Below are 23,645 nucleotides of genomic sequence, written 5' to 3'. Positions count from 1 at the left end.
AACCAAGAAAGCAAATATTTTTAAATAAAATCTGTAAAGTGTTTATTTGCATCAAGACAAGAAACCTGTTGTTCTGATAAGGCCTACAGCACAGATGACTTCTCAGCGGAAGGCTTGTGTTCTCATAGCAGCAGAAAGGCAACAAGCTATGGCACACTGTGATTGTTTCTTTCCATACCTGTTATCCTAACAGGAACTTTGTCTCAGATTCATGGAGAATGAAGCAAAAACATATCTTGAGGTAAAAGATCATGATACTCGGTGTTGCTCCAGCTGTCTGAAATTACTCTAGTTGGTGAAGCTTCTATACCTATATTTTATACTGATACTTCTTATGCTTTCCTTGACAAAAACAACCAGTATTTATTAGTCTGTCTTTATCAGGAACTTTTCCTTCTTGCTATCTTATAGTTTCCTGAAATGAAATATGGTGTCCTCGCCATCATATTTAAAAATCAGTAAGATTTCCATCAAAGGAAAAAGCCCCATAATAATCCTTTGCCTTCAGAATAGAAAAATCAGGCTCAGATCAAAACTAATTCTCATAGACAAGCAGCTCCCAATTTTATGTGGTTATGACAAATGGACCTGAATTTTATAGATCAAATAATTGTTTTGCTGAAGTTTCTTTAGACTTGTTTGCTCTCTTTATCTCCATGGATATGAGTGCCAGCATAGTAACCATATTATCAGTGGGTGACCTGCAGGGAAAATATTTCATGGGCATTTGGAGGAGAAAGTGTGTTCAATTTGCTGTTCCAAAAGTGAGGTGATGACTCTGTTTGCAAGACTGGATGCTCATTTTCACCAACCATTACTTTAAGGGATAAGTGGCCATTCAGCTGAGTCTCTTTTAATGTTGTTAGTCAAGTGTTTGCGCAAAGGAGTCTGCTAACCCAATTGAAAGCCACCCATTGATCCGGCAAAAGACTGCCTCAAACACACTGGCACATGACCTGCAGCTTGACCTGTCTTCTGCACTTAAAGCTCCTTTTCTGCACATCTTTCTGACTTGGTTAATTTTGTTGTCAAGTAATGTCGTGGCTGTGACAACCTTGTTTCCAAAGTCTTCAGCACTAACCCCTGATCAGTTTATCTCAGAAAAACTCTTTGCTTTCCTTCAATCATTTATTGACTATAGCTAGCGTCTAGAAAAACCCTTATACCAGAGTGTTTAAGTTTTGTAGTGGTGCTGTTATGCCCACAAGTTCCAAGACCAAGAATCATGTATTAAGAATGATTTTCTGACATGAAAATCAGTTTCTGCATAATTCAAATGTTCTGAAGAAAAAGCTGATTAAAACATTTTGTTCTGGTTTTGCTCATTGCCAAACATATTTACTGTAATGTATAAGTAAATTATGTAATTATTGTAATGTATAATGTATATTGTATAATGAAACATATTTTATCTTTATTCGGTGGGCCTAAATTGAATCATTTCAATAGAACTTTCAATTGCACTTTTTATTGCCTTTTGACTGTTGTGTCTTGCATTGGACTCATTACTACTGGAAATTATACATGCTGTATAAATGTATAAATGAACCTCCTAAATATACTTGGCATGTTTATTTTTATACACCTGTTTGCAGCTGAGTAACTGGTACTAAACTCTGCACCTCACACCCTACTCCTCTGATCTGGGGGTGCAGATGTAACTGTCTAAGAGATGGTGCTGGTCAAGCTGGGACTATGTAACGAGTCTCTAGAGAAGGGTTTTCTGAATCAGGTTTTTGAATGTAAGTGTATAAAATCTACCCATGCCTCATGCTGCAGTACTGGTGTCTTGGCAACCATTGCTATGCTGCAAATTTGCTTACAGCCTAGTTACTTAAAATGCTGTATTATGTAAATGATGTTGGTTGCTATCACTATATTTGGATGGGACGTAAAATGCAGACAGCTATATATTAAAAAGGCCCTGTTATGAGCTAGTTGGAACTGATTGCTGTTTTGCAGAAATGCATGTTTTGCTGTACAAAACTGAAAGACAAATTTGACATTGAAAAAAGGAGACCTGCTAAACTTCTCGGCTCCAATGACTATTGGACAATGCACCCAAATCAAAATATCCCAAGTCAGGAACAAGGGATTGTATTCATAAATTCAAGTATCTACAATGTGAGTTTCCATATCTGAGCGAGTTATATAAACTTTTATAAACATGGTAATCTGATCTAAATGTGGAGCTTAGAATTTACTATTAAACTGAAGGCTGTTGGCAAACTGTTTGATCAGATCAGTCACAGTGTAAACTCCAATGACTGCATATTGACTAGATTTCCAGTGATCACATAGTAGTTCCAGACAACAGAGATGTCAACATGTGTTCAGCTGAACTTAAGTCTCTTTGCTTCTTAACAAATATATGTTTCATATGCCAGATCATAAAATCCAGTGTTGCATATATCCTTCAAAATTTTCTGGAACGTTACTGCTTATATTCATCAGAGGATTTCAAAGAAATTTACAGGCATATACTATGGTTTAAAGTATTACCAATGTCATATGACTGAGAGTAGTGACTAATATTCCCAAGAGGTTAACATTATAACTACTTACATTGGTTGGAAATGTACACATAAACAGAAAGCAAAAGATTTAAAACAGCCCAGATAACTGTGTGGAAGTCACAGTCTGCATCAACAAAAACTGAGCACTGTGGCTGTCACATAGCCTATGCTCGGCATTGGTATTGAGACATTATATGGGGAGGGCAAGGCTAGAAATTGCTAGGGTCAAATTCAATACAGGCTCCTTCAGACAACCCTTCCCAAAGTTTCTTTTATGTTCTGTTTTGAAAGCAGACATGAAATTTGTTTAAGCATCATAGGTGTTCAAGGCAGTAGATGCACCTTGCAGTTGGTCTTTCCCGCACACAAGTTTTTTTGCCACTTGCATACTGCACTGTATCAGCATATATACATCCTGTATAAAAGAAAGTGGCAACGAAGCTGAAAAAAAGGAATGAATATCCAGGCCCTCAGACCCCTTTGGAATAACTTTTTTATAGCATTCTTTTTGGAAACATCTCCAGCACCAGTATTTTTAGGAGGGGAGCTGTATGCTAGACTGAAAGAAGTTCAATTAAAAAATAAAGACAATCAGCTCATTATGATTCTTGCAAGAAAGCTTAATGACATATCTCAAATTTTCACATTTGTGTAGCTGAAACTGGTAGCTGTAGCTGAAATTTTGCTCCATATAAAACAAGATATCAAGAGCTTGACAGTAATGAAACATTCATTTTCTTTATCTTTTTACAAGGCAGACAATTAGTAATTTTATGGTTGAAAAAGCTCGTTTTTAAACCTTGCATGAGGATGTTATTGCTAGACCTATTCTGATGTCACCTTTGTTGAAAAAATGAGTGTGACTTGTTCTGAATCTGTTCCCTTCTGAACAGGAAAAAATCCTTCAAAACAAACAAACTGAGAAACTTTTTTCAGAAGGTTTGCAAGTCTTGTATACTTGTTCTTTTAATTTGTCAAGACAGCTAAAATGCATACTTTCACACTAAATTTATGCTTCACATAACTGGCCTTTCTCTGGCAGTCTTGAATGCCTTTTCTTCATTGAGAGGAAAAGTTCCTTTCTTAACATTTTTCTCCAGTACTAGCTCTTCCAGCACCATGTGGCATTGAAAGTTCATCACTTCTGGTTTGAGCAGACTTGTTTGCAATTGATAGCCAAGTATTACATGAAAATATAGAAATGACTGTTCAATTGAAGACCTTTTTTCCCCCAAATGCAAATCATGAGTTGTTAGGCTCTGTTTGTCATCACTGTAAAGGCTCACATTTTTACTTGTCCCAATTTTTATTTGGACCCTGTCCCATAAAATTATCTCCCAAAAAACTGAGAAACTACATCCTTCAGGATTTCGTAATAAGCCTTAATTTTTTTCTCCTATCTGTTTCTATGCCAAGGAAATAAGTCCAAAGGGATGCAACATAAAACTTTATCAGAGGAAAAGAAAAGGAATCAGCAAATAATCGTGATAGGAAAGTATGAATGATAGGATTAAACTCCTGCCAGGGCATCCTAAACTGCAAAGAGCCAGTGAGATGTTTGGCTATTACTTTTCCAGCCTTGTGGTGAGGTTTCAAAGTTGATTGCTTCAGTTTGGAGAACACCAACCTCTGAGCAAATCTTAAGGTGCATACCCTACCCAGAACCCAGTGCCTTTTGATATTTGAACAGTGAGCTGCTCAGGGGAAATCCAAGCTGCTTCAAAGCTGTTTGTTTTGTCTCTCAGCAGATGGTTGTGTTCTCCTTCCTAAATAAACAAGCTCTCTAGGATCTTTAAAAATAAAAAATATTTATTGAATTATATTTGCAAACTGGATGTAATAACTTTCCAGATTTTGTTGACTTGTGCTATGCAGTTCCTCTTGCTAGTATGAGTATTGTCTGAATGGCAGTCAGTGCTCACTCTGTTTGAAATGAGGGCTCAGTCACATCAATAGAGGTTTCTTGTGGTTGTATATAAATTAAGGTAAATCTTGCTTCTGGAGTTAAAATGCAAGTCTCAGAGTAGTAGTGGAATGCTTAAGTGGAAGGAGACTGTCCCTTAACTCCCTGCAGCTGGTAGTTTGAAAGCTAAATTTTTATCTCAATTATACCTGTACACCTCCACTCTTTTAGTAGAATTACCATATGAAAAAATCTCTTCTTCATCCTTCATTTTGACATGCTTCCTGGCCCTGAGCTCACTGACATTAGAGATATTTGAGGACTATGCTTTAAAAAATTTGTCTTCTCCATGATGTGCCTGCTCACAGGCACCAACCTGACAGATGTTGTTGCAGCAGGCTGTTAAGAACAAGCAGCAGTAAGACAGGTAGATGCCTTACTGTTATTAAGGTACTGAACTACTCACTTCGATAATTTAGCTTTGAGGGTTATGTACTCGAAGCTTTGTAGAGTTGGGCTTCATGGGCTCTAATACAAATGCTGCAAACCCCAAAATGAGTGCAAAGGAGTTAAAGAGTATTTGTGACCAAAACCCCTAATGCAGCTGTGCAACTCTATCATAAAGCACACCACACTGTGCTTAGTCAGACAGTTTCTAGTTCACAAAGATCATTTCTATGATGACCTCCATTAAACTGATTTGTGGAATGTTTCATCCTTTCACAGCTTGGACATATCTTATAAATTACAGGAGTCAGGACCTGTTATGTCATCATAATGGCTTCCCTGTAGGAGGAGGTTTGAAACAAATCTCTTCAATGCAATGAAGATCCTTTTATGGTCCTGAGCATCAGTGTGTAGCAGGCTCCTTAAAGTAACATGATGACTTTCTTGATTTTTCCTTTGTTGCTGCTGTGTAGCATTTCCCCAGAGTTGTTTGCCCAACGCCAAACTGCAATGCTTTATAAGGGTCTCATGTTGCCCCCTAAGAGGTGGAGTACAGTGCTCCTGCTGTATAAGAAACTAGCTTGTGTTGAAAAAGCTCTGGGTTTGAATTTAAAAGAACTTCTACTTTTTGCTTAGAAGCTGTATTGTGAGGAAAAAAATAACCATGATAAGGAAGGAGTACCAAGATCTGACAACACTGGCATTTGCAAGCAATTGTTTTTATACTGACTGGACGAGGCTTTTGGTTATAAGTTTAATGTGTTGTGTAAGCCCTAATAGGGTGTATGAAACTTTGCAATGATCTGAAATAAGGTATACATTTTAAACAAAGCTTGCCATTACATCCAATAAGATATCCATTTTAAACAAAATTTTCGTGACGTCATCAAAAGTTTAAGAACTAGCAGTATAGAAGAAATGGAAACTAAAACTGACTAAAAATTTGGGATGTTAACTTAGCAACTCTGAGGAATTAAAAATGTGACAGGATAACAAATGGAAATTAGATTAGAAAAGCTGGTTATTACCTTTTGTGCTTCTATACTGTCATCCACTATGACATTCAGGTGCTATATCAATAGTGTAACAGGTGAAAAAGATTGTCATTTCAGCAAAGATTGTAATTTCAGTGTTTTTAGATACCTGAAGCCATTTTTAGTCTGTCAGTGACGTAAATTTGGAATAGCCATGCTGATTTTTTTTGAATTTACTTTGAATTTACACCCGTATTTCCCTATGAGCAGGTGGGAATGCCGCTTTTGAAGAGAGCAGCTGTAAAGTGCAGTCTTTGGCTACACCTTGTGCAAAGCGGCTTTCATGAAAAAGCACGTAAACAAAAAAGCTGAGCATTTGTTGTAAGGCCCTGGTGTGTGCAGAAGCTCCCTGCCCTCAGAATAACAGCCTGTTGCACTCTTGTTAAGTGGCTACCAGTGCCAAGGATCGTGACAGGTCTGTGGAGTGCAAACTAATTATCGCCAACAATAGTGTCTGCTTATTTCTCGCATGAATGGATAACATCTTCAGCAGAGCTGGTCACATATCATCACTCAGGTTTAAGGGCCATTGGTTGGACAGGGGATGTTTTGTGGCTATTCATAAAGAGGAAAAGTGAAAATATGGCCAGTTTTACATTTTATAACTGCATCTGCAGTTCCAGGGTAATTACCTACTAAATACACTCCAAAATCTCTCCTAGATGCAGCAAGTGAAAAGTGCAAAATGCAGAGAGTACAGAAGAAAGAAATATCTTGATGTGTACAGATGTTTTAGGCAACTCTTTCCATAATTAAAGAAGCACTCTGTCAGCCCCTGTAAAGGTCTACTCATACAAAATGCTGAGTAACTCCTACAGTTAATTTTTCACCATCCATTTCCAGACAGTTCAACAGAGTCCAGTTCTGCAGCATACTGTACTTTCTCAGGACAAGCTGACTCCACACAGGCTCCAAGGTGAGTTCTAGAAATAAGTTTGAGAAGTATCTGGGCAATGAACATGGTCCAAATCATCAAGTGTAGATAGGCACACACTGAACACAGGAGCAAGGGTAGGGACTGAAGCAGTGCTTTTTTTACTCTCAAAAGGGAAGGTTTGACCTAGGACTAGATAGGAATCAGTTACCCTGTGTCTAAAAACAAAGGTAGATTGTATCTGTGGCGTACAGGGGTTCCTAAGGACAAGAAAGAGGGATAGTAAAGTGGTTAACTGTGGCAAGAATGGATAACTGCAGTCCAGGAAACCTGGGAGCTAAGGGTGTTTGCAAATGTATATCCACACATATTTGTCTGCTTGCTGAGGTACTACCTTTGGAGTGATGGCTAGAGTTGAGAAATAGAGTGACTGCAGTGGAGAAAGTACTAGTGCTAATGAGGTATCACATCTAAAAAGCCAAACCAAAACAGATAGATGGCAGGTTTTCCTATCTGACATAAACTCCTGCTGGGAAAATATGGACTAATGATTTGACTTTTGATTTTGTTTTTAAATTTATACACCTAAGAGCCATTCCATAGCTTCCTCAGGATGTATTACCAAAGTCACTGTCCTTGAGATTATCAATATTGGGCCCAGAAGGCTGGTGATAGCAGTAATTAATGTGAGAACCAGGTTATTTGGGAAAAGGGGGGTAAGAAAGAGAAAAACTTCTGTCACTGTTGACATCATTTTATAAGAATAAAGCACTTCAGTAAGCATTGCAACACTGTATTAAACTTCCCTGTTTCAAACACTCATTTCTCTCATTTCTTTCTCCAATCTACGTTTTTACATGACAGCTCAGAGAGCATTGCCACTGCACTAAGTCATGTGGGGGACAGTTCTCAAAATGTCCTGTTTTCATTGTGAAGTCATTCTTTCCTGGATCTGCTGCTCTTCTGAAAGAAGAAACCAGGATGTTTGAACACATGATTGTGCTGGAGCCTAGGTTCCCCTGCAAACACCAAGGTGCTTCTGAACTTGAGAAACATCTGGATGCAAGGTTTGGCTGGTCCTGACTGCCAGCAGCTTTGGAGTCCCTCTGCTCTTTTTATGCATTTTTCTCTCTCCCTCTTTCCTTGTACATCTGGGAAAGTATTTAGATGCTTTCTCAGTTGCTGGTTTTTTTCCTTGCAGGGGTCCCTGTTGTTGATTCTGAGAGAGTGGCATTTATGAACAGTGCTGCCTGCTCTCCTAGCCAGAGGACTGTCCAGTGATGACATAACATGAGAGAAGGGGAGCACTGAAAGCTCTGAAGCTTTGGAGAACCATCAAGAATTTTTTCTCTCCTGCAGAACAAGCTACTTATCAGAGCACCATTTTTTTGCCAGACCCTTCCCACCACTTCTGAAAATTCTCTCTCTGATTCAGGTTCACAGCCAGTGATTCTTCTATGTCTGAAGCTGCTCTTTAGGTCAGACTTTGGGACCTGGAAGAGAGGCAATGCAGAGAGGCAGATAGACATTTCCTTGGAGGAGCTTTTGAAACTTCCTGCTGCTTTGATGTGGTTTGATATGTGGCCTTGTGCAGGTCTCACTCTCTCTCTTCCCCTCTCTTCCACTTGTGTCTTTAATTCTGCCTCTCACCTTGGAGCTGGTGGATGGTAGCAATACAATAAATGGGCTCTGTGCAGTGCATGATCCCTTCTGCATATGGAGAAGGAGTGTGGCTACAAAAAGGTTGTAATTCAAATATAACAGTGACCTTGCCTCATGGGACAGGCACTCAAACCCAGGGCAGCTCAAAAAACAGACTACTAGAGGAGCTGATCAGAAAATGACTTCTTTGAAATTCTTTCTGTATGAGAATCCACCAAGAGCAAAGTTGTAGAATGCCTAAAATAATGCCAAGTTCTGAGTTGAACTGAAGGAAATATGAGGACAATGCTAAATGACTACTACAATTTGTAAATACACAATAGTTTAAATATGTTTTAAATATGTAATAAATACGCAATATAAATGCACAAATGTATAAGGGAGCCCAGGCTGCCTTTTTCAGAACATTACAAATGACAGTTGTGACAGCTAGTGTTGTTACTGCTGAGAAGCTGCAGGAATTCTCTATACTAATATTTACAACCCTGTCAAAGGGGTATATTGTTTTAATGACCTCATGTCCCTTTTTCACAGACAAGTGCAATTCACAGATTTAGTCATACCAAGCAGGTATAGTCATTTTAGTAGCTTAAGATTTCAGGACAGGAGTTAATTATTGGACAATGTCAAAGAAATAATCTGGGTCAAGGCTGCAACTCAGACTCCTGGCATTTTGCTTAGTGATTGCCAGGAAAATATAAATTTTACTAGGGAATATAATCTGATGAATATGAAATTTTCCAAATTGGAATTTATTTCTCTCTCCCAGTGTTCTCTTAGGTGACCTGTGAGAAATCAGTCACTGTCCTTCAATTATCCCATCTTTATGGCAACCAAAACAAGATAGAAGTTGAGTTTCAGTACTAGAAATTATCCTGACTCTGATCTCTTATTTGAACTTCTAATTTCCTACTGAAATCAATCTGCGGCATCTCAAAAAGTCTCATATTCAGAAGAATCTGTCCTCCTGTCTCCTAACTACTGACAGTTTCTTTTAAAAATTATATCAGGCTGAGTATTTAATTCCCCTAATTCTGAAACTTGTTGTCACTATTTTAATTGTACAAAATGACAAACTGAAGCAGTGGCTGGCTGACTTGTCTAAGGTCACACACAAAGTAAGCGTCAGAGTCAGAAGCCTGATTTTGAGTCCCTGTTGGAAAACACAGGATAAAAATACTTATCTTGGGCATGATTTAACAACAGCTTGGAAAAAGAGCTTTACAAGGAAAAAAAAATAGTCCACCTATGGCCCGTGCACTTGAGATGCCAGGTCCTCTAAATACCTAACTGAAGGAAGAGACAAGGGTGAAATGTGAAGAATATTTATGTAGCTTGGTAAGGGTACAACAAAGGGAAAAAAAAAAGAGGGGAGAAAAGATTGATCAGATAAGTCAGTGAGCTTGATGTAAGGGTCACGTCTTGCAACATGGATTAAAGATTATCTTGGAGACTTACAGGACACAGGGGATGTCAGTGAAAGATAATAGTTAAGACTTAGGAAAAGTCAGCAAGCTGAGGACCACACTTACCTTTATATTGGAAGTTTGCAAATGACTGGCAAGCAGGAGGACAGTGGGGCAAACTTGGTAAACACAGGAGAGAGTTCAGGCTAGATTTCTAATTTTTCAGACTATTTGGATTTACTGTAGCACATACACAAATTCAGGGCCACCTGAGGCATGTGTCTGTGTTCAAATGTGTTTTGAAATAAAGAACACAGAGAAATTAATCATGTGTTGGTAGCAGCTCTGTAATGTTGAAACCAGTTCTGCATTTTTATAACAGTTCCCATGTAAATAGATAAAAATGCTTCCTAAGTCTTTTCTAATCTGTATTACTTCCCTCTAGGGTGAGGTATAGTAACTCTCTGCAACAGGGAACAGGCAAGCATTTAGAACAACTGTCTGCATCTGAGCAGAAATGAGAATTTAGGTCTTACAACTGCAGCCATTGGAAACGTGACACTAGAGATTACATATTTTATGGAAAACACCTCAGGGCAACTAGTGATTAAGCCATCAAGCCATCTGAAATCAAGGGATACTCCTTCTCAGTAACACAGTTAAAATCAGGTAATTGTCAAGCAGAGCTGTATCCAGACCACACTGTCTGGAAAGTAGTGTTTGTGTAGCCAAGAAACTGGTCTTGGGAGACGACAGGGGAGAAATCTGCCACTAAATTTTCCATGGCTCTCTTCAGTAGTATACCCAGCCCAATAGGGCTCCACTTCTGCCCTTTACTGAAAGCGCAGAATGACAGCGTAGCTCTGTCCAAGTTTATGATGTAATTTTGTGTGCACTCTCTTATGTGTATGTTTGTTCTCAGTAGTGTAGCTCTTTCATCCAGTGCCACCACTCTCTTGGTATTCTGTGCACATTCAAAAGCTACTCCAATTTAAAAGTACCCCTGTTGTGATACCTTTATTTCTCAAATTCATCTTGAGTGTGTGGGAAGGAATAATTGTGGCTGTTTGTTTTTAAATGGAATCTGATCTCTGTCAAGATCTCTGCTCAGGGCTTTCCATTAACAGCTCTTACTTTACTAATCACTTTCTCTCTTGAGCTTCAGGCATTAACCATTTATGCAATCAACCATAATACCTGTATAGGATCTTTTACATTTTAGATTGCTATTGTTTGCTAAGAATGAAAAAATTATTTGTTAAGTGAATATCTGATGCTAAGATAAATTGTTACCAAAGGAAGTAAAAGCAGCCGTGTGTAACATACTCACAGCCCATTTAGATTTTGACAGAAGCTGAATCTGAATGCTTTATCCAAAGGTGTAAAATTTCCCCAATATAAACAATTGTATCTCTGTATTGAAGAAGATTTCTTCCTTATTCAAACTGATGCTTATTTTATGACAGGAAGCTTGAATACTAATAACCTTAGTGTTCCTTGCAGTAATATTAATTAGGCTAACATTTTCCACGTATAAAATCAAAACCAACATAGTGCAGAATTTTATGATTTCAATAAGAAAATACAAAGAGCCAGCTTGCTTCCAGCAATAGTCTCTTCCAGTGCTACTTTTGCTGGGTCCTGTTGCCCCAGTGTGATGTTCCTGAGATATCTCTGTAGATTGAGCTGCCTTGACAGAGAGTCTGGGAATACTTAACCATCTCAGGAATGGTTCATAGATATGTGGTAGATGTTTTACTGGAGCTCAGACATCTGCCTGCACTTTAGACACTACACTGTGTGTAGGGCCAATGCTGAGGCAATACAAACATGTTGTCTGCCTGGACTAATGCTTCTTTGAAGTGGAATCCATTATTTCTGTATTGTACCCTGGGATACATCCCCTAGGATAGCAATTTTCCCATTGCCTAGAAAATGGAGAGCCACAGAGCCATATGGGATACTTCACAGGTAGGGAAAAGAACAGATGCAGTTACCTCTAAGTCTTCAGGTCTTCTCTTTAGACTTGCTGTTTACCTCTAGAGGTCTCTTTGTGCAGTATTTCAGCTTGCTGCATTGTCGTCCAAGAGAGACAGTGAACTCCTCAGTGCTCCTCAGCCGCTGATTGCCTAACATCTTCAAGTGCCTCCATTTTGAGCACAAGATACTCTATGAACTTTTAAAGTTCAGAATGCTGGTTTTACATCAGGTTTACAAGAGATGTGAAAGTTTCCAGCCAGGAAAATAGTCTCTTGGCTCACTGGAACTTGGAGAGGGAAAAGCATCTAAACAGACTTGGATGCTTTCACATGTTTTCTGGTGGCTGAAACATCATATGGAAGGACAGTAATTACTGTTAGTTTAACACAAACCACTAGGTGTAAAATCTTTTGAAAATCAGAAACAAGATGACACATTTATGATGCACCACATCTTATAGAGGTGAGAATAATCCAACAGTGATGTGTAGGCTGACCCAGAGGAAAAAGTCTCAAGATTGGAATTTTAGCATGTGGCAAACTTTCAACATGTAAATATTTATAATTAAGGAATGGAATGCAGTACATGCTTACATGTAGAGGGTGATTTTCTGACCTGCGGCCTAATACGTAGAGATTCCAGTTATCTAGCTGCTGAGTGCAAGATCAGTAAAAGCTACCGAAGCCTGGCATCTCTAATTATGTAACTAAAATGAGATTAATTTCATCTAACAAGGCTCTAATCCTCCTCTCTTTGAAATTAGTAATAAAACTTCTGTTACCATCAAGAAGTGATAAGCAAGCAGGGGTATCCTGTTTTATTAGTTGGTAACTGAGACATTCAGAGATTAAGAGTAAGATTTTCTAAGTGCTCTCCCAACTTTTCTCCTTATGAGATGTCTGAGAACTTTACTGGTGTATTTGTCAGTGCCAGAATACTTTTGAAACCTCCCTGTATTGCCTTAAACTCAGTAGGTGCAGAGCACCATGAAGCATTGTGTTTGTGTCCTCTGTTTGACCTGTGCATGATATCTGTCTCAGAGCATGCACTTCCTTGGGTCATACAATGTGGAATCCAAAGGGTACAGATAAAACAGTCTCTTCTGCATGGATTAAACCCCTCTTGCTTCCCTCTTTCACCCCCTCAAAAATTTTAGGCTGGGAAACAACAATCAGAAAGGATCTAGACATACTCTAAGGGGCATTTTTTAGTCTGTGTAAAATAGGACAAAATAGATACTGTATGTGATTTTGAATAGAGGTCACTGAAAAATAGTGGCAGCAAACTGAGAAATTAGACTATTAATTAAATGAGAAATATGAAACAAAAGAGTTGTTTAATAGAGCACATATATGCTGATGCTGTGCCTTATCCAGTAGAAATTAATAGATCATTTGAAACCATAGCAATTCATTGCAGATAAATATATCCTTCCACAATTAAAAAATTTATTATTATTTACCTACAACAGTAACAAAGAATAAAGGCTATTGAATCATATGGCCTATGGGGGGTGTCTGTGAGTGCATCAAAAGCAAACTGATGGAAAGTATACTCTGCAAAGCTGAGAACACTTTTCCTATAAAATACAATTTCTGCTGGCACTGCTTCAGATCTTTTGCATTTCTTCACATATTCCCAGCCAAATAATATAAGACTTCATAAATACCTAGGTGAATTGAGATGCAACAGAAAAGAAGGGGCTAACAAAGCAAAGTCTATTCCACCTCTACCCACCTGAAGACTGGTGAAGCAGAGCTCAGACTAGTTATTTCCCAGGAACTGGCAAGATGAATCAGCCATCTTTCCCAGCTTCAGTTGCCCCAGGTTAATGCAGAGAGTTCAGTGTTAGGGGAACCTAAACTATCCTGAAGTATAAAGCAGTGTTGCTGGAAGCCAGACATAATCCTGAATCAATGCACAATTCAAAGCCTTCCTACTCCATGAGTAGGGTAGAGTATGTTGTTCCATTGGAAATTTGCATCCATTCTGAGTTGAAACTTGGTCTTTGCAAATCACTTCACTGAAAAGTGTCATCACAGCCTGTGAGTGGCAATATCTACTGCATCTAGCCTTTTTATGCATACCACTAGACTGAATGTTACATGCCTTTGGACCTTGGGTGCAGATGAGATTGGTGCTGACCCTGTCTTATTGTCTCTTGTGGGATCTGCTGTAAGAAGCAAAGGCACACGGCACTTTTGATCCTGCAAAGAGAACATGCTCCCTAGGTGCACTCAGGGAAGGGAGATGGGAGAGGCAAGAATAGGGAGGGAGGAAGTATGTAGACACCTAAAAAAACACAAAGCTTTTCTAGCATATCAGTGACCAAGACATCATTGAGAGGACCAGGGAACAGAGGCAAAGCCTTAGTAGTCTTGTGTGTCTGCCCTATTTTTTGACATAAAACATAAAAGATTTCTACAGAAGAGCACCCAAGGAAAAATAATCAGGCTGTAAAACCATTCATCACCTCCCTGTGGCCACCTGGCTCTCAAACTAGGTAAGAAGTGCTGCAGAGTAGACCCAGTGGCCCAGCCAAGTCAGAAACATTCACTTCCTTGGCCACTTGACCAAGTATATCAAAATTACTGCCTCTAGCAGCATGACCAAACCCTGACAGCACAGAGTTCAAGCTAGAAGAAGAGGTGGAGGCACTGCAGAGCTGGAAGGTGAGAGCTTGCTCCTGCTAGACAACTTGAAGGGTGACTGAAGGGGTTTATCTCACAGCACTTCATGAAAGCAAAACCTATTAATGTCTTATGACTATCAAATCTGGGCAATGTCAGTGAAACAGTGAACACCTCATTGTCCTAGCAATAACAAAAGGGGTAAAAAGGAAATGTGATTTTATATTTTGGGGTCCTTACCCTAGATTGTTTAATTTGCTGCTATAATATTCTTCCCTAACAAAACTTGAAACCAGAGCAGGGAGTTTCATTTTTATTTGTCACATTCTTTTTGCAGAGTTTATTCAATTATTTTTCCCATCAATTAAGAAGATTTATGATTATGTTTTCTATTATGTGATCATGTTTGTCAAGTAAATTATTCATTAGTTTTCCCTCAGACAGCAAATTATTTGTGAAAATCATTTTCCCTTTTGTTTTTCAACTTGTTCAGACTTCTAAATTGGTGACAGAGTTTATGTATTTGATGATAGATATGCGGATTTGTCTTCTTTATAATTCTTTATAATTCTTTATAATTTTTACATAGAAAATACACTTTTTATAGGCTATCAAATTTATACTTAAGTTCAGTTGAACTTAGAAATGGACACATCTAAGATTCCAGCTTTAGTCTAAGTTATTATCACGTATTATGTTCTGCAAAGATGAAGTATAGTTTGATGTTAGGTGGCATGTGATAGTTCATAGTCTAACCTTAAACATAAAGATTTGAAATACCATTGAAGAAGGAGTGGACCCTAACTGTCAATTTGCATAATGATCACCCTAACACGAGGCTACTGACCCAGTTTTCAGTTCATGACTCCCATACAGAGACTCCTAGAGCATTGAATAATAGAGACTGAAAGATACGTTCACCTGTAATAGTGTGGTAGTTAGGATGATCTTGAATTTTCAGTGTCCTGATTTAAGTTGCTGCCTCAGTCAAGTGGAGGAGGATCTGTGTGTAGATTAATATCTACAAGATATGTGTATATCTACAGGATACAGCTGCAAGACTAATATCACTGGACTGTTGGCAGCAATGAACCAAAATGTCCATCCCTAGATTGCCTTTAATACAATTGCTGATCTACTTTGGGGAACTCAACAATGCAAGGTAAGAGGGAGGAGCCATATAAGGTGATGATGGTAAGTTTAATTTGCCCTTTGCATTGATGTAAACTGTGCTGAGCACCCAGGTAGTGGTAGGGTGCTAACTTGCTGACAAAGTGAAAAAGTGGCCTAGTACAAATAAGTCAGAAATGAAGAAAAAGAAAATGGCTGGAATCAGTTGTGCCTATTCTGCATTTGATTGATGCTCAAAGTGTGTTCCAAGCCCCAAACCTTTTCAATAATTTAGCTGTTTCAATTGTTCTTGCTACAGCTATTGTTTTTCTGTTCCTTTGTGGTGATGTTTTGCAATGGCCTTAGTCTGCTTTTAACCTCTACTGCTATGGAGCTTATCTCCAGTGCTCATATGAGAATGTTAAAAAAGTATGACATGGGTGTGCATGTGGAAATGATCTGTAATCTTTAGCCTGCAATAGCAAAGCTCTCTTATCTCAGAATGAGGGAGGAGGGAATGAAATTGGATTTCCTGCTCCTCGTGACAGTTTCTATAGCTGTAGTGTGGTAGCCCCATCGGGTATGATGCTGCACAGCTAACCTAAGCTGCTTTTCTAATTGGGGGCAGCTGCCAGTTTCTCTTCAAAACTCTTCACATCACACAGATGTGAAAACTATGTACAAAATTTGTACTTTCTTTTTTTGTTTATCATTTTCTGACTCACCTCATGTAAAATTTTCTCAATATTTGTACCTCATGAGAACACACACCAAGTAATTAAGAAAAAAACCCCTGGTTCTTTACAGGAACAATACAAGCAGCATTACTGCAGTTGTGACCTTAGATTTTGGCTGGACAGATAGACCAAGAGCAGATGATATGTTTGGAAATAACTGACAGTGAATTGACTATGTACAATGAGTCTTGAAAGTACTGTAATTCAAAACAGACACTGTCTTAACCCAAACTCTCATCAACACACTCGGTGCATTGGCATAATAGGAGCAATCGGATATTTGTGCAGTGGAACATGAGACAGGAAAGCTGCAGCTTATCTGCTTGTTGGTGGCAACTCTCAGGTTGGTGCAATCCACATTCTCCTTTCAGTTTCTTGACACAATGTCTTTTGGGGCTTGTAAATGTGAGGAACGAAGAAAGTGCATCTCAGTCTAGATATATGTCCCAAACTAATGTATTCCCCTCCCTTCTTACCTTCTCAAATTATCCTTACTTTCACTTGTGTGAGGTGAGAGTGAATCCTTTGACCTATTCCTTCTGTCTCATGCTATTTATTGAGAGTGAGAGCCTTCCAACCTTTTTATTGCTCTTTTGTGTTGCTATGGCAATGGTGAGGCCCATGCTTCTTGTCTGGCTAAATGTACTTTTAATTGCTTCAATAAATATGCTTTAAAAATATACAGTGAAGGCTGTTGTTAATACTATAGTTATGTTACATCATATTTAATAAAGCAGGTAAAAATAAATGTTAGTGAAAACTTTTCTTTAACTGGATTTGAAGCTGGTGATTTAGCTTTCAGCACTCCACCTTTTGGGCTGTGGCAGGGCTAATTGCTATGGGTAAACACTTATCTTCAGCTGAAGCCATGGGTAAATAGGATTGGAAAGATCTGCCTTTGCCTTCAAATTCCTTTCCTTAAGATTACAGATTACTGTAAAATAGACATTTAGCCTAGAGTGGTGCACGGAGCATCTGAATCACATGATGTTCTAGAAAAACACTCAGAACATAGTTCAAAATCCTCTAACAAAATTAAAAAGTTCATGTGCACAGTGCTGTTAGGAAGAGGGCAAGAGATAGGGCTATTGCTAACATTCTGTATTTTCATTATTATCCTACATTATAAAGCACAAGGAAAGCATGTGGCATGGCAATGAAATGTATTTTTAAAGGCCTCTGGGAGAACATTTTAGTGGCTACTGTTTTTGTTCTTTTCACATATGAAGAGTGAAATATGAATTGGAGTAGGGGGCGCAGTTTCATCTTCTGACAAGGCACTGAAGAGACTGGCAGTGGACCTGTGCACTCAGTCTTTATATCCAATATTTTTTCCTAACATTGAATTGTTGAAAGGGACAGAAAAAAGCTGTAAATTGGTTTGCAAGTAGGAGAAAACATCCTACAGCGAAAAAGCTACAGAGTCAGCATGTTTGGATTATTAAAAAAGCTTTAGAGGAAACTTGGACAGAGTGAATAAATATCTTCCTAAAGAGAAAATACCAGATACCAAAAGGGCTTTTTATTTATCAGAGAGAGGACTTAAGATCAAGCACATTCAAATTGGATATAAACCAGATTATTAAGCTTGAAGACAGACTAATCAGACACAAAGAGAGTCTCCAGCAAGTCTTCATATGAGGACCTTTCTAGAGAAGGTGTTCCAGTTTTGCACAAGCTGATGGGCAAAAAGTGTCAGCAGAAGGGAAAATTGTACAACATTTTATATACAGATATACCTACACTATGTTTATTTGCTCACATAAGCACACACACATATAAGGCAGAAGTGATGACATTAATTCTTTCTGGCTCTAGACTCCAAGACAGTCATCTGTGTGGCGGTACAGAGTTTGTTGTTTATGAACTTCTTACAGAAGACTTCTTAAAATAAAAAGGGTAGAAACCAATTATAAGTTTTGTTGAAACCAATTATAATTTTTGTTACTAAAACTCTGTTAGATTCTAAAGCAATTATAAAAGAATTCGAATTTTGAATGTAAGTGTAGAGTGGTTTGCCTTGATATGCGAAGGAAACGTGGTTTCTAGTAATGCAACAAGGATGGCAATTAAACCTTGCAGTGCACAGAATGTTTGTAAACAAGATAAAGAATGTGTTTTCATTGCAAGGGTCTTTATATGCCATTAGTGAATTCTGCTTGAGTTTTGAAAAGTTTAACATAACCACTGTTTCTTGGAGGATGTATAAAATACAAGTTTTAACCAATAGATTAATGCATATTAAGTAGATGAAATAATAAACCAGTGGATACAGTGTACAAATGTGTATGTAAGTCTCATATTCTGGAGAAAAAAAGTTCAGAGAAATGTTTCATAAGAAGAAGAAATTTTACATTTCTTCAACATCTTTTTGCTAATGTAGGTATTTAAAAGTATAAGAATTATGGAACATTTGGCTTTGAGAGAAGTTTAATTTCATTTATCATTAGCTATAAATAAATAATATATTTATATAAATATGTTTATATAGATAAATATTAAAAAATATAAATTTCATTTCTGCAACATGTTATTTCTCTGTCTTGGTCATGTCCAAGTTTATTAACTGAAATGAAATAAAAATGTTAAACTTACTTTATTCTGCAAAACTACAGTGTTTCCTATGGCAATTTAATAATTTTTTTGCTTTCCAAGGCTTTAGCAGTGTTAATCTTGAATAATTCTTAGGATCTGGTGATATTATAATGTAAAAGCAAAGTTAACCAGTTTAAAAAGTTTTAATATGAAAGCATACATCATCTGTTATAATAATTAAATATCTTTTATATTACCAGTTAGAGGAAGTGACCTAGTCAATGAGCCATTTCAGGTGGCTTGCCAACTTGAAGCCTGACTGTGCTTTCCCATGGTGCTGGCTACAGCCTTGGCAGCAGTGGAGGAGGTGGTGTGGCTCCATCCTCTGCTCCTGTAGGAAGCACTGACTCCTCTGTCAGTGCACTGTTCCCAGGTAAGGGTTGGGACTGCTAAAAAGAAAGAGCCATGTGTGACCCACCTCACGATCCGCAGCATGAAAGAGATGTGTGAAGATGCAAAAGGTACCTGTCTCTGTTAAAATGATCTAACGTGATGGCTGCAAGTAGTTAATGTTGCATTGAACAGTGTTACTTTGATGACTGTGACATGAGCTATTTAATTTGCATTGAATCATTGTCTTGCAGCTGCATCCTAATCCCTAAAACCAATGTGTCTAATAAATCACAGGAACCAAAGTGGGAGGTAAATCCAGTAGCTACTTTAGAATTTGCAGTACACTCTAATCCTAGTAAAACAATTCTGAAGCAGGCTGAATAATTAATGGTCAATGATTCTGAGATATATTTTATCTGTCTTTCAGTTTCAGCCTATCAAAACCTTGGGAGCTTTTTAGACTTGTCTTTTATTATCAATAATTTCATGATTCCTTTCTCTCAGTAATTTTTGTTCTGTCATATAGATGAGATTGCATATCCTTTGAAGATTGATTCAGGAGTAGTAACGGTCTATACGTATTAAAATGAAGTACACCTTTAATGATGAACGGCTCTACCTGGTTAAATCTCTGCCTTCCTCTGAATTATGTTAATCTTTGTGATTTGTCCCTGTAGATGATGCTCCACATCATAACTTTTGGGACTCAACTATATGAACTGGATCCATTCTTTTTTTGATGGCAGACCTTCGCTGCTACTGTTTGTTATAATTTCTTCATTTGATCCATGTTTGTAAACTGAAATTTGAAGCCTGATACCAACCTTGTCTGTTCAAAGAGGTTTTCATTTTGTGAGGTTTGAGATGGCTACCACAGATGTCTAAACAGAAAACAAGACTTGAGCACCTGGGTTCAGTTTCTGCTAAAGACACTAGAAAAGCCTGCTCTTTCTGTGGGGTTGTGATCATCAGATCAGACAATTTGATGTGCAGTTGCTTGGATACTTGCAGGATACTTTTACAGAGCTGTTACCTTACTGAAAAATATTTATTCGTCAAAATATTCTGTAAGAGAAGACTTTGTGAAAGTCAAATCTAAACCAAGAGGACTGAGAAAGTCTCCATAAGACATTAATTATTTGCGAGGTGTAATTTGCAGTGGATAGTGCCCTGTGTCACAAACATAATGCCTGCAAACTTTGTTGACTGCTTGAGTAGGAGCCTGAGTGTAGTCGATGAGGACTCTCCGGGCTATGGCAATTGAAGGTTATGATCCCCTTTCTACTGACCCCAGGGAATGGGCTGGGGGCAAGGTGAGATGCACCTGGAACCAGTGCAGTCCATGCTGCTGTGTTCATATTAAGAGTAAACAGAAGATTTGGTTCTCTGGGGGTTTTACTCTGATACTATTCACTGACATAAAATTCACTTAAATAAAGCACCCCACTCCCCAACTTATACCGAATTTTTACCACCTTAATGCAATTTCTCTTGACCACTGTCATGTCTCATGAGACAGGGGAGGGGTGCCCAGCCCTTAGAGAGGGGAGATTTTCTTGATCCTTAGTAATTTGTTTGTCACTGCCCTAAGGAAGCTGAAACCCTTACGTCTGACCAATCTGTCAGCACCCCTTAAGGGGGATTCTTCACCAAACAGATTCACAATATAGGAGGGGTATTTGATTGCCCTTTTTGGGGGGGGTCGAGCCAACAGTGTAAGGGAGATTTCTCAGCGGGCCTTCCCAACATGTTAGCTGCTGCCAGCAACTCCTAACATCTGAAAAGAAATCACTAACAGTTTATAGAATAACACTCTTTGTTAATACAAATTGTGACAGGTTAATAAGGTTTGTAGTTTGTCAGTGATAGTGTCTCACTGCAAAAACATATTTATACTAGTACTACAAAGCAGGCACACACACAAGCTCTAATACAAAGCAATCCACTAATATACTATAGAGTAAGCACAAGCTACAATTCTAAAAGCAGCATTTAATGCACATAGAATATGGTTCTTACCCAATAAGCATCCCTATGGCAGGGGAAGACAGGTTCAGCCCATCAGCTGGTTCCAGCAGATTCAGTGGAATCTTCCTCGAATTTTCCTCCTGTCCACAACTTACTTTTATACTATTTCTTTATGTTTAGGGGGAGCTTGAGTGAATTTAGTGGTAAGTTTTTAATTAGGTAGTCATCCTTGGCATCTATTTCCCTTGGTGGACAGATACTGTTCAGTCTTTTGACTAAAAAGTGTCACCACATTCCTCTCCCTGCCGGATGTTTATGGATGGAGGTTATGGTGCTTCCGCACTGTTCCCCTCCTCCATTCCATCCCCCGCAGCAGGTGCTTATCACTGTTTAGTGAACTTTGTGGGCCATGTTGACCATGTTCCATGAGGGGAGCAGCAGCTGCATTTCACCCTCTAAATCTTAGTCTCCTCTAATTTTTAACCCTATCCATTGTTCCACAGTCATGTATTTTAACATAGTTTTACTATTCTTACCCTTCCACTTCTTCATTATCAACAGTCACATTTCAGCAGCCAGCTCACACTTAGCCCTTTTTACCACAAACCCTCCCCCTCTCCCCAAAACCCACAAGCTCTTCTTCCCTATTTCTTTCTCCTACCCTATTTTAATAAGTAAACCAACACACAAAATGTTGTTCTTGGACTGGACATTAATATCTTCTGATGCAAATTAGCACTCCTGAATGTCTTGGTGCAAGTCACACCAGCCCAACATAAAACTGGGCTGTGGAAGCTCCTGTTGCTAAGCAGTGTTTTTGCTAAACATTACACAGATAGGTACTATGCTCCGAGCAGACAAGATGGCACTGTGTATGGGTCCCAGTTCCCTCCCTATGAAGTGCAAGAGAAACATATGATTTAAATTAGGTGAATACTAATAATCTGGCAAGGCTGAGCAACCCAGAAACAGAGAGCTATGGTTGCACTTGACTGCAAAAGTTTGTTCCAGGTGGATCTGATGCCCCTCATCCTATCACCAGCCCAGAGAAATCTAGTATAGACAGTGTTATGTGTCAATTCTAGCTGTAGTATCTATACTTGAAATCAAACAAAAGAAACAAACCCATCCCCTTCCCCCTAGATACCTCTATTATGGTACTGTCTTTGGCTGAGCTGTAAGACTAGAGATCCAGACAAAAACATCTATTAACATTCTGAAGGCACATTTGTTAACTGCAGAACTATTTCACTCAGTACCATGACTAAATTATTTTTATACAAATTACATTGTTTCCCTAATCACCTCAGGTACTTGGAAGACTTCCTACTTTTCTGCATCACACTGTCAGGTACTACTCAGAAAAGCTTCATGCCAAATTCACTTTGGAAAATGTCTGGAGTAAAAGGCCACTATTTCAACCTGTTCTTATGAGCCCACCTGCAAGCCTTTTGCTGTCTGGAACTTTGTTAGTTTCTTAGCTCATGTTTGATATGATGCAAAACTTGTAAGAATAGTTTGTGTTTTTCTAGCACCTGAAACACATTAGATTGGACTTAGTCATTACCCTGAACCCTTGCCTATATCTCATATGGAGATGCAGATGGACAGCTCATGCCAACATTCATGGGGCTGTTATGTTAAACAGGTACTGAGGTGCTGGAGTGAGGTGTGTCAAGGCAGATCAGTTTATACAGCCTGCAATATGCATCATTGCCCTTTTACTTGGGCACCATGGCTTCAGACAGGGACAAGGTATTTCCTTGGCTTCAGGCAGGAATTAGGTGTTCTCTTTCTTCCTATTTTTGTTGACTTATACAAACTTAAGATTCTTATTAAGTTAATTTCAACACAATTGTCCTGATTTCTAGATAAAAAACTCAAGCACCAAAGCAGACCCTGCAAAGTATGTATGGCCAGTCTTCGCGAACGAAGATTTGGGAAGGGTCTTTGCCCTTCGAGCCTGCGCAGTGGATTTTTTAGGTGAGACACAGCGTGCGCTGAGCTGAGCAAAGATTAGCTTATGATTTAGCACAATGCTGTCATCTTTCTTTCTTGACGGATACATACAAAACCAGAATCCCAACACTTGAATCACTATACTGCCTACTGCACAGAGGGAGATGTTTTCTGTCCCTCATTTTGTAACAAACCTACTGTGGAGCAAAGAGCACAAAAAACCCCCATAAAGTTACAAGGTAAATTTCTTTGAGGCCACTAAAATAGCTGTGGGAGGACTTGTGGAACAATCCAAGGAGTAAAGACTAGATAACAGAGGGTGTAGAGAAGATGGAGTCAGGCTCTTTACAGCGACAGGACAGGACAAAACAGTGGCAGTTCATCTGAATTCAGACCGCATTTATCAGACTGGGTTCTGTAAGGTATCTAGTTGTGGGAGATGTTAGGCTTTGCACAACAGGCTCAGGAAGAACATATAGATATCGTGATGC

The sequence above is a fragment of the Chiroxiphia lanceolata genome, chromosome 6 (genome assembly GCF_009829145.1).
Source record: "Chiroxiphia lanceolata isolate bChiLan1 chromosome 6, bChiLan1.pri, whole genome shotgun sequence".
Taxonomy (NCBI): Eukaryota; Metazoa; Chordata; class Aves; order Passeriformes; family Pipridae; genus Chiroxiphia; species Chiroxiphia lanceolata.
This window is presented reverse-complemented; position numbering follows the sequence as displayed.